This window comes from Vitis riparia, chromosome 15 (genome assembly GCF_004353265.1).
Source record: "Vitis riparia cultivar Riparia Gloire de Montpellier isolate 1030 chromosome 15, EGFV_Vit.rip_1.0, whole genome shotgun sequence".
NCBI lineage: Eukaryota > Viridiplantae > Streptophyta > Magnoliopsida > Vitales > Vitaceae > Vitis > Vitis riparia.
In genome coordinates, this window is record NC_048445.1 from 15,282,882 (window position 1) to 15,298,744 (window position 15,863).

The 15,863-nt window shown below is 37.9% G+C and overlaps 1 pseudogene; it reads right to left on the minus strand.

The window, feature by feature from the left end:
* Positions 1-12,098: 12,098 nt before the first annotated feature.
* On the minus strand, positions 12,099-13,702 carry LOC117932001 (annotated as a pseudogene).
* Between the last annotated feature and the right edge of the window lie 2,161 nt (positions 13,703-15,863).

The following is a 15,863-nucleotide window of genomic DNA, read 5'->3' on the forward strand; positions in this document are numbered from 1 at the left end:
TGAGAAACTTTGGATCAAGAATGGCTCCAAGATTGTTTAGAAACATATTTGTATGAAACCGCGACCCGTTGCTTATATGGAAGCAATAACCTTGGTATAATGAAGACACCATAATCAATTATGGAAGGATTGATTGATAAGTTAAAGGAGAATGCAACATAAATCTTTTTGATAAGTTTAAAGAGTTCTAAAAGAACCAAAAAGAATTTTCTCTCACAAAATTCTGAGTGAAATCTGTATTATTTTTCAATAAGTTGATGGCTATTTAAATATAAAGAGGTCAACGAATTTGGCAGTTAGAAAATCCCCAAATATTTTGCCTAAGATTCGCAGATAGCTAGAAAAAGGGAAACTAAAATATCTTGAGTTGGATTTTGAAAATTGAATCCATTATTTCCTAAAATCATGCCTACCCCAAAGTAAAAAGGAAACAAGGAAATTTCTAATTTATTACTTCCTCGAAAAATAAAAATAAAATAAAATATAATAATAAATAAGAAAGGTAATTTAGCAATCTTAAAAGATTGCCTTAGATTGCACCAACTAATCTCCTTGATGAGTAAAAAATTGGGCAATCACCAATTTAGAAAACTCCATTCAATCCACACAATTTGTGACATGTTCTCTTTGATGGATTCCTCTAGATTATTCCAAAGCTTGAATAATGGAAATCCAACCTTTTGGAACTTGTAAAGCATCTTCCTTGGGCCTCCACGAATTCACCTCAGAACTTTTTAGCTTAAGCCTTTGTAATCGGACCAACTAGAACTTGAATAGGATCTGCATTCCATTTGTTAGTCGTGCCCTCATCATTTCCTTTCTCTTGAAAAGGATTTGTCCTCAAATCATCACCTACATCAAAATGACTTAAATTAGTAACATTGAAAGTGGCACTAACATTGTACTCACCCAACAAATCCAACATATATGCATTGTCATTGATGCGCTCAAGGACTTGAAAAGGTCCATCTCCTCTCAGAAGCAACTTGGATCGTCTTTGTGTTGAAAATATTTCTTTCTGCATGTGCAACTAAACCCAATCTCCGGGTTCAAAAATCAATTGTCAACGCTCTTTATTAGTTTGTTTTTCATAGTGCTCCGTTTTCTTTTCAATGTTGAGTCTTGCTTTCTCATGTATCTGCTTAACAAATTCAACATTTTTCTTTCCATCTAAGTTAGCACGTTTAGATAAAGATAATGACGTTAAATCCAATGGAGTTAAAGGATTAAAACCATAAACAATTTCAAATGGTGAAAACTTAATGGCAGAATGAATAGTACGATTATAAGCAAACTCAACGTATGGTAAACACTCTTCCCAGGTTTTTATGTTCCTTTTAATAATAGCCCTGAACAAAGTAGACAAAGTCATATTCACTACTTCGGTTTGACCATCAGTTTATGGATGACGAGTTGTAGAAAATAACAACTTAGTTCCTAACTTACACCACAAATTCTTCCAAAAGTAACTCAAGAGTTTAGCATCTCTATTCGAAACTATTGTCCTAGGCATACCATGTAATCTTATAATTTCTTTAAAGAATAAATCAGCAACATGTGAAACATTATCAGTTTTGTGACATGGAATGGAATTTGTCATCATAGAAAATCTATCCACAACCACAAAAATTGAATCCCTACCACATTTAGACTTAGGTAAACCTAACACAAAGTCCATTGAAATATTAATCCAAGGCTCACTAGGAATAGGCAGTGGCGTGTATAAACCATGGGGTTGCACTCGGGATTTTGCTTGCCTACATGTGACACATCTACCACAAATTCTCTCAACATCTCTTTTCATGTGTGGCCAATAGAAATGTTCTTGCAAAATGGCTAAGGTCTTAGCAACTCCAAAGTCTCCCATTAACCCTCCACCATGGGATTTCCTTACTAACAATTCATGCGAAGAGCAATTCGGCACACACAATTTATTTTCTCGAAACAAGAAACCCTCTTGCCTAAAGAACTTATCCACTGCGTTTTTCTCACAAGCCCGAAAGTCCTCACAAAAATCGTGGTCTAAAGGATACAATTCTTTAATGTGCTTAAAACCAAGTAATTTTGCATCAAGAGTAGAATTAATATGTACCTTCGAGAAAGTGCATCGAAAACGATGTTTTCCTTACCTTGTTTGTATTGGATGACATATGAAAATGTTCTAATGAATTCCATCCATTGTGCATGTCTCATGTTCAATTTGTGTTGGCTTTTTAAATGCTTCAAGGACTCATGATCGGTGTGAATCACAAACTCCTTAGGCCAAAGGTAGTGTTGCCATGTTTCCAATGCTTGAACTAACGCATACAATTCTTTATCATAAGTAGGGTAGTTTAAGGATGTCCCACTTAACTTCTCACTGAAATATGCAATTGGTCTTCTTCCTTGCATAAGAACTACACTTATACTTGTACCTAAAGCATCACATTCAATTTCAAACATTTTAGTAAAATTAGGCAAAATAAGTAAAGGAGCATGAGTTAATTTTTCCTTGATCAATTGGAATGCCTTCTCTTGTTCGTCTTCCCATTTGAATCCAACGTTCTTCTTGATGACCTCGGTAAGTGGTGCGGTGATGCTGCTAAAGTCTTTCACGAACCTCCTATAAAAACTAGTGAGTCCATGAAACCTACGAGCACGACCTACACTCGTGGGACTCGACCAGTCTTGAATTGCATGGATCTTTTCTTCATAAACTTGTATTCCTTGTGCACTCACAACAAAACCAAGAAACACAAGCTTATCAATGCACTTCTTCAAGTTAGCAAATAACTTCTCTTTTCTAAGTACATTCATAAAGTTTTTGCTATAAAGGAGAATATCATCAAAATAAACAACAACAAATCTGCCTATGAAAGCATGCAAGACATGGTTCATTAATTGCATGAAAGTACTCGACGCATTAGTTAATCCAAATGGCATAACTAACCACTCATATAAACCATATTTTGTTTTAAAAGAAGTTTTCCATTCCTCACTCTCTTTCATTCTTATTTGATGATACCCACTCTTTAGATCAATCTTAGAAAATACACAAGTACCATGTAAGTCATCTAACATATCATCTAAGCGAGGAATAGAATGATGATACTTTACCATTATGTTGTTGACTACTCAGCAATCAATGCACATTCTCCACGTCCCATCCTTCTTAGGAACCAAAATCACTGGCACAACGCACAGACTCATAATTTCCCTTATGTACCCCTTTTCCATCAATTCACTAACCTACCTTTCTAGTTCTTTTGTCTCCTCGGGATTGCTTTGATAGGTCGGTTGGTTTGGAATGGAAGCACTGAGCACGAAATTGATTTGATGTTCAATTCCTCGAATAATAGGTAAACCATGTGGAACCTTCTTGGAAAAGACATCATCAAAATCCTATAAAAGAGAAACAACTAAACTAGGCAAAGATGTGTCAAATTTGTTAGTGTTTAAATACGTCTCTTTGTACAAAAGTACAATCATTGGTTGATTAAAAAACATCGCTCTTTTTATTTCACTCACTTTTGCAGAGAAATTTGTTTTTCTCTCCGCTTTTCTCTCAATGGCTGAATCTGTCATCTTGTTTTCTCTCTCATTTTTCTCAGCCTCTCTTTTATTTTCTTTATGATTTTCACTTGTTTTCTTTTTCTCTCACTCTTTTTCTTTAGATCACTCTTTTTGTAACCTCACTTGATCTTCATAGACCTTATTTGGTGACAAAAAAGACTAGAGTGATTGTCATTTGATTAAGCACAAACAAGTATTTGTTGGTGAAACCATCATGCTTAACATGTTGATCAAATTGCCATGATCGGTGTAGTAACAAGTGTCTAACTTGCATTAGAACTATATCACACAAAACTTTGTCTTCATATTTCCCGATACGGACGGATACTAACACCTGTTTAGTAACCCTCACCTTACCACTATCATTAAGCCATTGCAACTTGTAAGGCCGAGGATGTTTAATTGTTGACAACCCTAATTTCTCCTCCATTGTAGTGCTAGCAACGTTAGCATAACTACCTTCATTAATAATCATATTACATACCTTGTTTTGCACATGACATCTAGTATGAAAGATGTTTTCTCGCTACACTTTGTCATCTTCTTTGACCCCATACTTAGAGCTCTCCTTGCAACCAATAATTCTCCTTGGACAATGTATTCCTCATCATCCATGTCCTCCAATAGTAGCATAGATTCCGTGTCATCTTCGTCATCGAACTCAATCTCACCATTATCTCGTAATATCATAACTCTTTTGTTTGGACATTGGCTTGCTATGTGACCCATGCCTTGGCATTTAAAACACTTAATATCATGATTCCAAGTGGTGGAGGAATCAAATTTACCTTGTTTTTGCTTGATTTTGGGTTTGGTAGTGGCTTGCTTATCCTCTTTCTTCATAAAATTTGGCCTCCATGATGATCCCGATTTAAGGTTTTGCAGTGTATTGATGCCCCTCCTCTTGAGTTGGTTCTCAATTTTGATAGCCATGTGCACCATATCTTCAAACTCCATATAATGTAGTAATTTCACCAAATTAGCAATTTCCCGGTTCAAACCAATTAAGAACCTAGCCATAGTAGCCTCTCAGCCCTCTTCTACATTCGCTCAGATCATAGTGATTTCCATTTCCTTATAATAATCTTCCACACTTCGATTACCTTGTGTAAGACTTTGCAATTTTTGGTACAACTCACAGTAATAATGGCTTGGAAAAAATCGTCTCCTCATCATGGTTTTCATCTCCTCCCACATTTCTATTAGACGTTTTCTATTTCTCATCCTATTTAAGACTAGTTGATCCCACCGAATAATCGCATAATCGAAAAATTCAATGGCTGCAAGTTTTACTCTTTTAAGCTCGGAATAATTATGACAATAAAATATTAATTCTATTTTCTTCTCTCACTCAAGGTAAGCTTCGAGATCATTTTTTCCTTGAAACGACGAAATCTTCATCTTAATACTACCCAAGTTATTATCTTCCCGATTCCTAGCCTATCTAAATCGGCCACCATATCTCCTATTGCCAACACTTGAATCCCGATCAAAACTGCCTCCATAATACTCGTCATCTTCAACTCTCACTTTCCGAAAGTATTTTTGTCCAAGTATGACACGTTTGCTACAAAACAAAGTTAGAAAAAAAAGAACCTCACACACTCCCTCATGTGTTTCACTCAAAGAATGATTCACTCAACTTTTACTCGTGTTTTCACACAAAATTAGATTGGCTTTTACCCTCTTATGTGCTCACTACTCTTGCCTTTTTCCACTCGTAGTAATCCTCCATATGTTCTTATCAAACTAATCAAACAAATATCAAGATTTCCAGCAACAATTCACCAAGAATTCACCAAGAGAAATTCAGATTTAAGGGCTTAGCAAAGCAAGGCTGTGTCACGGATTTAAGGATTTCAAAATCCGCACTAAAGAATCAATTATTTTAAGCCTACACATTTAGAGTTTGTTTGGAGCAAGAAATTCGGATTTGTAGAATCGAAAAGGAACACAAAGATGTAAAATTAAAAAATAAGAATTACAAGACTTGAATTGCAATATCCTTTTTTTTCGATTTATTTATTTTTTAAAAAATAAAAAAATAGGCAAACCTACAACTAGTTCCAAGCTTTAATACCAACTGATATGATCCACACCACTAAATTGAGAAACTTTGGATCAAGAATGGCTCTAAGATCGTCTAGAAATAGATTTGTATGAAACCGCGACCCATTGCTTATATGGAAGCAAAAACCTTGGTATAATGAATATGTTACAATCAATTATGGAAGGATTGATTGATAAGTCGAAGGAGAATGCCACAGAAATCTTTCCGATAAGTTCAAAGAGTTCTAAAAAAACCAAAGAGAATTTTCTCTCACTAAATTATAAATGAAATCTGTATTATTTTTCAATAAGTTGATGGCTATTTAAATACAAAGAGGTCAACGAATTTGGAAATTAGAAAATCACTAAATATTCTGCCTAAGATTCATAGTTAGCTAGAAAAGGGAAACTAAAATATCCTGAGTTGGATTTTGAAAATCTAAAATCATGCCTACCCCAAAGTAAAAAAGGAAACAAGGGAATTTCTAATTTATTACTTTCCCATAAAATTCAAAAATTAAAATATAATAATAAATAAGAAAGGTAATTTAGCAATCTTAAAAGATTGCTTTAGATTGCACCAACCAATCTCCTTGATGAGTCAAAAATTGGGTAATCACCAATTTAGAAAACTCCATTCAATCCATGCAATTTGTGACATGTTCTCTTTGATGGATTCTTCTAGATTATTCCAAAGCTTGAATCATGGAAATCCAACCTTGTGGAACATGTAGAGCATCTTTCTTGGGCCTTCACAAATTCACCTCAACCGAAATATTGTGAATCAGTCCATTGAGAGTTTCCTTGAACTTTTTAGCTCGAGCCCTTGTAACCGAATCAACTGGAACTTGAATAGGATCCGCATTCCATTTGTTCATCGTGCCCTCATCACAACATGTATTCTTACCAAAGATAATCAAACAAATATGATTCATGCCCAATTGGTGTATCAGCTGATTCATGTCCAGCTGGTGCTCCTTGATGGAGGGAGTAATCAACAAAATTTATAACCTATTACACCATGAACTAGGGTAGCAAAGAAAAAGCTACTATAGCATAGTGGCTCTAGGATCGTTCACTGGGAAGGGTTTTCAAACTGAAAATGATACCAATTCAAAGTGAATTGGTGCTGTTTCATTGTAAGGTTAGTTTAAGAAATAAAACATAAACTTTGGTTGAAAAAGGTTTAGATTTAGACTAACGGCACAGCAAGTACTGGAAATTACTTATGAAGAAAAACATTCCTTGGAGATTTAGGTTCACAGGGGAGGTTCCTCATGCAAAAACATAGCTCCGGTCAGTTGGTTCATTTCCTCGCATTAGAGAATTAACATAAAGTCAATTCTCTAACCGGTGCTGTACAAATGCATCTCTTAATTGGATTTTAGCTCTAATTCTCTCTCACTGATGCAACTTGCAATGGTTCGAGCCTCTCACTTAACCTTTACCATTCAAGGTGATCTTTAACCTTGGACTTCCTTTCTCAAGCTCGCAAGAGATAACTAATGGATGCCTCCTTAGAGTCCAAAAGCTTACCAAGTGTTGGCAATTCTAGAAAATCCTACCTTTAAGTCACCTCCCAAAGGCTCGCAAGGGGTAAACTAGTGCATCTCCTTGGATGGAGATCACTTGCCTTACCAAGTGTTGGCCCAGGTGACTCCAAGGCGTTTTAAGTTAACTAAAAACATAGAAACCATTCACAGAACACACTTTCTCTTCATTCATAACTGAAACCACAAAGCTACTAATTCTTGCACTTAGAACCTTTCCCGGCAACCTTAACTCCAAGGAACTAAAGGTTTAGTTACTCATTCTCTGGGGAAACTTCCTCAGAGAGTGCATAACTTAGTAAATGAAAAATACAATCAAAGTGAGAAGGTAAGGTAGAGCTCAAGCTCTATATTTTACTTTCTTTCAAACTTTTACAAAAGGTTCATCACCCTGAGAACAGGCTCTCTGGGCTCTATTTATATGAATATTACATTAATAGTTATTACATGGATATTTAGCTTTTTTCCTAACTTAAAAGTTAAGGAATCCTATAATTGGTGGCTTACAAGGAGAGTTTGGGGATTTAAACAACAAAAATCTAATGAAAAATATCTCACAGTGTCGGTTACAAATATCGGGAAGCACTAAGGACCATTTCGCAGGTGAAAACGAGGTCTGCGAGATTTCGCAGATGCACAAAAAGGGCTGCGAAATCACTTCGCAGCAAACGGCTGATTTCGCACCGCTGCGAAGTGGTCTTTCAGCTTGCGGTGATCGGCTTCCAACTTGTCGTGAAACTTCAGGGGGAATTCCACAGCACTGTGCAAAAAGGCTGCGAAATCATTTCGCAACAAAAGGGTGATTTCGCAACGCTGTGCAAAATTCTTCCTTTAGCTTGGAGTGATCATCTTCCAATGGCTGTAACTCCTTCATTTCAACTCTGAATCGCACACCGTTTGAAGCATTGGATTGTTGCCTTCCTGAGCTTTGAAATGGTATATAGCATGTATAAAATGGACTTCGGGAAGTGCTCCAAAAGTGGCTGACATGACTGTCATCAAGAATGCTTCATGGCAGATTTCTCTTTGCTTCCCCTCCTTGCATTCCGGATTTGCTTATGGCAAAGGACTTCAAAGCTTTGGTTCTTCATGCTTCTGCTCTTTCCATTGCTTTGCCAAGGATTCCAAATAACTCTCCTCAATCTAATATTGCTTTGGTGATCAAAAAGCTATCAAAACACCAAAACTTAACGTAATTTGATTAGAATTGATTGCAAGGGACCTTAACATGTTAATTGGGTTAAAAGGCAATAACTACTACTCAAAAGTGTTGAAAAGGATTAATTACAAGCTATCAAATAGCACTTTTTGAGTAGTAATCAAAATACTAAGAAACAATCAAACAAATATCAAGATAGTCAAGTATGACACTAAACAAAGGCAATGACGCATATTAATGAGATTTTGAAATTAAGGTGGTGGAGAGCGCATCTGGTTAGCAAGCATCAACGCTTCTATGGAAAACGAGGTTAGCTCAATAATAATTGTAAAACAATCTTATGTATCACAATGAAGTTCAATATCAATCAAATATAAAACAAACACCTCATTTGAATCAATATCAAAGAAGATGTCAAGAATGTTGGACCCCCCACCAAGGTCCGCATTACTTTTGCATGAATTGGTTCAATGAGTTCCCTTAATTGGAATCATGAAGTTTGTTTATGCTTATTAAAAAAAACGAGAAACCGGAAAATTATTTGAAAACAATGAAAATGCATACCAAAAGGAAAATGGTAGCAAAAGTTTATGAAAAATGAGGATTTTTATTGCCTAGAAGAAGTCTAAAGATGGATTTTTAAAATTGGAATTATTCAATTGAGAATGGATTTGAAAAATTACTCAAAACTGTAAATTCTCAATCAAAGAAACAAAAAGAGGAAGAGGTGTGCACCAAGGTGGCCATGAAACAATGTCTCTTTTAGGTATCGTTTAAAGCATTTTCTTCAGTCTTCTCAAAGCTTTCACAACTTCGAATAGAGCAACCACTCGCAGCGTTCCACCAGGCTATAACTTGTCCAACTTCCCACTAACCGTAAATCAGGCATCTTTTGTAGAGACTCCACAGCAGGTCAGCAATTTCAGCGTTTGAAGATTGACCCTCTTCCAGACATCTTAATTCCTAATTGCAATAGTCATTAACACCATCTCTGTTGTTCTGGTCATTAACTTTCAATGATTGACAGGTAATTTCCTAGTCTTTAATTCGCAGTTGTTAGGTTCTGGGCAGGTTCACTCTTCTCCTGAGACTTGTATGGGTTGCCATGCGGGTAGAGACAATGCAGGGCAGGTCGGCTTCGAAGGGAGTTGATTTCCGATCAGACTGCAGTCTTCAATGGCTTCCTTATCGACTATGGATTTCTACTTTCTTCAGTTTCAACTTCTATGATAAGAGCTGATTATGCTCTTTTGTACAGTGGGGATAACTTTCTGCATTCAGTCTTCCAAGTATGGTAGCATAACCGTCTTGGGATTGATCAACCAAACTTTAGAGTTTAATCGGCTTGACATCTATTTTGATCCTTGACGAATTTGCGGTGGGGGATGAAAAGTTTCAGCAGCTCTGAAGCCAGTTTCCTCACGGTGACTCTGGAAAAGATAACCAGATTGCATTTGGTTCTGGCTGAAGTCGGCTGGAAGAGATAACAATCTGGAGGGATTCTGGAATCCAGTAGCTTTTCTCAAGCAAACGCTTTGAGGATATGTGCTGTCGCTGCAATAGATGGTGAAAGATTAACCGTGGGAGACAAGCCTGTCGCCAACTGTTCTTGATGTATGCTACCATTTCCACAAACTCACTATGGCTGTCGACAGAATTAAGATTTATAAAATCTTAAAATCAAAACAGAAACTGGGTGATTCAGCTTCAATGCAGAAAATGCTAAATTTCCCAACATGAGGAAAATGAGAAGAAATGCAGGATCTGGAAATGATTTGAAGCAGCTGAGGAACTCGAGCACATATACAATCTGGAGGTCAACATTCTCCAAACCCGTGGTTATTTGTCCATTCCCTGACCTGATGTTCGTAAGTTTCTTTAATCACACAATTTCAGCAACTTGATCAAAAGCTGTGTATATGCAGTTTTCTGTCCATTTTCTGGTTGCCCCTATAGCATCCTCATGAATCTCGTATTCAATCAAATTCAGAGAGCCACCTCAATTAAGACAACTCGAACAAATTAAAAAGGCATAAACAGAGGAAGAGTCAAGTAAGAGAATCTCATCTAAATTCAAGTGCTGTGATGAGAGGTGCCAACTGCAGCTTGGGGTGAGAAACCAATGCATGTATACAGCTTATCGAAAGCTCCTCATGCCAAGGCCTTTCCCATGTAGGTAAATTTATTCAGCAACAATAACTTATCCTCTAGCTTCAGCTTCTTCTAGCTTGCCGAGCTTTCAGGTAAAAGAGTATTCTGTGTAGATATCAAAACAGCTCCTGCATCTTTATTCTCAGATTTTTGACCAGTTTGATCTGAAGCCTAATCCCAGATCCGAAGGTAGAGCTTTTGTCTTTCTTTCTGCAATTGAAGGTGCGGATTCTGTGAGTTCTGGGGAAACATCTCAGCTTGAGCGAACTGTAGACATTCATTCTGTGCACGAATTTGGATTTGCTCCAATTCTTCCTACTTCTTGGCGAGCTCGACAGTGTTGAAGGAGTTCTTGAAAAAAATCTGAAGTATATCTATGAACAGTCACAGGAGCATTCAAACAATCTACAGGTTCTCCATCTGCTCTCGTTGCTGAACTACCACATTCCTTCAGATAAATGGACCTGCCACCTCTGATTTATTAAAGACTGAAACAATTTCTGTTGAATGGGTCTTTTCAGAAACCTTCTTTGGGGCTGCCGAATCGGAGATTGATGTGGAGTATACTTAAGTCGTTTTTAGATCAGTATTTGAATTGACATTCTCAGGGGTGCCAAGTGCAATTCACCAAAAACCCAAACTGGAATTAGTCCATCTCCCATTTCCTCTGAAACACCCAATAATTCAGTTTCTTTTTCTATCAAATTTGCCTCTAACTCTTCAATATCAGCCTACATTTTCTCTAGTTCCGTCTGTGGTTCAGCTTGTCTTGGACTGGGTCCAGATTTCACGTGTTCTTCATGCTCACGTGTTCTGAACATATTCTTTCTGATATCTGACCTTGGCATCAAGAGCAGATTTTAAATGTCCCATCTTTAAGATCGGATTACTACTTATGAAGTAGTCTAGGCTCTCCTTCAAACGGCTGAGACAGAGAGCATTGTAACCACTGCCAAATACTTTGTTAGCTACTGAAAGAAAGCTTGGGTTCCTATCTGAAATTAGAACCACATGATGATCCATCAGAAAAGACTTCAGATGCTCTAGGAACCACAACCAGTTTTCTTCATTATCAGTATTAACCATCCCATAAGCTAGAGGATATATTTCATCATCTGCATCTAAGGCAGATGCAGGCAACAAAATGTCTTTATATGGCCCACTCAAGTGATAGGCGTCAACAAACAGCAACTCCCTGGAATTGACTTCATAAGTCGCTTGCACATCCAAGGAATTAGCTTGTAGGAGTCCTCTGGCTTTCCAAAATTCGGTGTGCTGAAGAAAGTCCAATAGTGAGGGCCGCTGCTGAGCGAATGCAATAGTTCTTTTTACATGCAGTTGAGCCACCAGCCTGTTAATTTCTCAGCTCATGGCATAGGTGAACATTAAGCTGCTGAAGATAGACTGGCTCCCCACATCAGTGAGCATTGATTTGCTTGGAGTTGCCCAATTTCTTTGACAAATCTTCATTTTAGTGTCTCAAACTGTGATTCAGTTTCCTCACTTCTTCTACCTCTGGACATTCTAGAACAAAACTTGCAAAGACTTGAATGGTTTCTAACCTTTCTACCAATTCAGAATTTTCTAACTGCAGGTTTACGTTAGAGTTCTTTAACTCTTCTGCTTCATTCTCTAAATCAAGCTTGGATATTACCAGACTTGTCCGCTCCTGCCATGGTGTCAAAATCTATGTGGTAAGATGCTATCAGCCATCTTGGAACACTGTCGTTAGCAAATATATACAGTTGATTTCCATCCCGTCTATACATTTCCTGGGCAATCTTCCTTTCCCCAAATCATATAATCTGAGCATAGACCTTATTCTGGCAAGTAATCTTCCCTGGAGCTGGCTTAAAGCAAGCGGAACATAATTATGAATATAACCCGCATCAAAAGATCTTTAGCGCCAAAACTGCAGCGTCTTTGGTGTATCAACAGCTAAAAGAGTTCCATACTCTTTATCATGCAAATTCACAGTGCATATGCTAAACGCAGCCTCATTATCTTGAAGCTCCAGCAGACAAGTTGTGCATGCTGTCCTAGGATCAAGAATTCTGATGCAAGAGACCTACTTGTCAGACTCTGCCTTTGGATAATCATACTGCTCATCAGAGAGGGGATCATCCTTATCTTCATCCTCGCCACCATTCTCCATCTGATCCACATTACCGTTCCCATTCTCACCCATTCCAGCAGCCTCAAAGCATTCCTTCTTAGCGGCTTCATGCTCTTCCGTTGCAAATGCTCCTTGGTTACTCTCAATAACTACCAATAATTTTTTGCTTGGGTTGAAGAACAAACTTTCTCGGTGTATACCTTAAAGGAATCACAGTTTCATTAAATAGTTCACCCAGTCTTTCAATAATGAAGACCCTTAGCGGATCTCCAGCACCAACCACACCTCCAGCACACTGATCAGATGAAAATGAGGCAGCAAATTGAAGTGTCTCACAAGAAAGTAGTGTCAACAGAAAATGCCCTCGGTGAATATAACCAAGCCAAGGGCTGCTTGAGAAGCATAGCATTGCACGTCGGCCTCTCACAATAACAGAGAATAGCTTTAGGTCTCTCAGTCCTAAGAATCGGGAACAAGCATCAGAGAGCTGACCTGCCACCGTATCTACCACCGTTCTAAACAAAACACCTTTCCGTGAACCACCATTAAGAAAAAAATCTAGCAGGGTGATCAGCACCATCCTCACCACCTACTAATGCCTGAACCTCAAGAAAGAAAAGAGATTCTGGGGGAGAAGAAACACTTTGCACGCCCAAAATCTGCATACAGTCATCAGGATCCAAAGACAAGCTACGAATAGTGTTGTCACATGATCCAACTGCGAGAAAACGAGATCTCTGTCTTCCTTCAGGAACCAGGGCAATGTCCCAAACAAGCCTCATCTCCAGACATTTCATGCTTCTCAACCTCCATCAACTGACCAGTCCTATCCACCTCAAAATATATAAGCCCCCCTCCACTCGGTGCAAAAGCCACTTGGAGCCTATTGGAACCAACTTTAACCATTGTCCTCTTTCCAGGAGTTCTCCACTCATTAATACGCCTGCCTTCCCTTATATGTCGGATACCACTATTGTGAATTTGCATCAAGGAATCATCACCTATCAAAGAAACAGCAAGGGATGGTGTAGCATCAAGAAACCCACTATCACTTACTTTTTCAACTTCGTCACCAATAGAAGGCACAAGAGTAGCATTTGCAAATGAAACAACATTGACATTCATCGTTTCCAAATTCTAGGATCTGGAGGAAAGGAGCCCGAATCAATGCTAAATTCAGTCAAAGCTTTCTCCAAACGATCTCTAAGAGAGGAGCAGAAGGCGTGCACCAATAGAGCGAAGAAAATGCTGAGTAAAGCCCCTCTAGGCAAAATTAGGCCATGGCAGTAGCTTGAGTACAGTTTCAGTCTCTGATTTCTCCACAGATGACCATCAAGTTTCGGAATTTTTGATATTCTGTAATCCGAAACAGATACATGAAAGATGAAAGTTGGACGAACTGCTCATTACTGATGTCAACTGCAGCTGAATCTGTTGCATCGACCAGAAAGCGATGACCATCATTTTCTTCTGTCTTTAGAATCCATTCCCTAACACAGCAGTCACAAGGGCCTTCAACAAAGCCCATAATCCTGTATCCTTCTAGATGCATATTCTTTGCTAAAAGTTCCGCGCCCCTCAAGTCTTTAAATAGGGTAACTGCTGCACTACTGTAGTTCGAGTGAAATTTTCACAAGAAAAAAGATAGGATGCATAAGAGAAGGTGAGAATCAATCCTAAGCCCTTGATAACATCTCCAGAACCAGAGGAAGAAGGTATAACATGGAGTAAATAAACTGCAGAAATGTTTAAACAAAGGCAAGTGATGACGGGTTATTGGGGTTATTCAGTGACAAAACCGCTCCCTTCTCATCGTGGACATCATTAGATTGAGCATGAACAGTAAATGCAAGAGGGCAAATCCTGCTACACAAATTGCAAGGCTGACTATCACCATCCATCTGGACATCATGGCAGATCCAGAATCTTTAACCAGAGATGGTTCCCAGTCCAATTAATAAATCTGACTGAAACAGGGAGAACAACTTTTGAAGAAACTCGATCTTCCTTATCAACTCGCTGCAATATCTCAGCATCGACTACCCGGTATCTGAGCTTTTATCCACTAACACAAAACCTTCCAGAACTAGGCAAGCTGCTGTAGGATCCATAGACATAGAAATAGAACCACCAGAAGTACACGGAAAAACACTGTGATTGCTGCACGCCTTATCGCTCATATCAACACTTCCGTCATTCTCCCAACATACACCCGAATACACAGACAAGGATTTGAACATCGCATGGGAAAAGGAATAGAGAACAGATAAAAACAAAGTAAAACGCAGAGAAGGAAAGAACAGAAGATGTCAATCCACAAACATGATAGCCTCATTTCAAGTGTTAGGCTAAGAACATAGGAACAATTCAAAATAGGTCTAAATATAAACAGGGCATGGTTTCTAGCATAAAATTCAAAGATGGACACATATACAAATTATTTTCAGATGGAATCAGTGGCATTAAAAAGAATGAAAACCAAAACATGGCAAACAAGCAAAGAACCCATCTCAACCGTACAACTTGTGGCCTTTACTGTCCACACCAACCAGCAAAATATTGAATGTCTAGAAACAACCAGAATGACCCAATCTGCTGAAAAAAAATCATCCCTTCTCCTTTCTTCATTTTTCCTTCTTTTTTTTTTGTGTCCTTTGCATTTTGGAAAGGTTACTCTATGTAGAATCTCCTCCTTCCATATGTATGCAACCACATTGATCCCCTTTTCCTTCCAAAAATATTTTGCTTGCCTTCTTTGAGTGCACGTGCCTTGAGAGTTGATCAACAACCCCAATTCTTTTGTAAAACAATAAAAACAAAAAACAAAAAATAAAACAAAGTAAAAAAGGTAGAGATCTTGCAATATATAAAAAGAATAAAATAAAACAAAATAAATAAAATAAAATTGCAATTTTTCTAAAAAAAGAAAAGAAAAGAAAAGATAAATAAATGTGTAAATAAATAAATAAATACCAAACACATGCAAACTACACAAATTGTGAAGGCCATGCAAGTCATGTGACTATGCAAATCATGCAAGAAAGGAATGAGTCTAAAGGTGTATAAGTGACCTAGGGTGAACTAAGCAGAGTTTAACCTAAAGTGGGACTAAGCAAAGCCCAATATAAACCTGAAGGCGGTCAAAGTCACAATGAGGGGCCAAACAAAATCCTCAACCAAAGTCTTCAAGGTGGCTCAGAGAGGGCAAATTGCATAGTAGTAATCAACTACAATGGAACTACTATTAAATATTGAGTGAGCCCTTAATAGAACATATGCTAAGAGG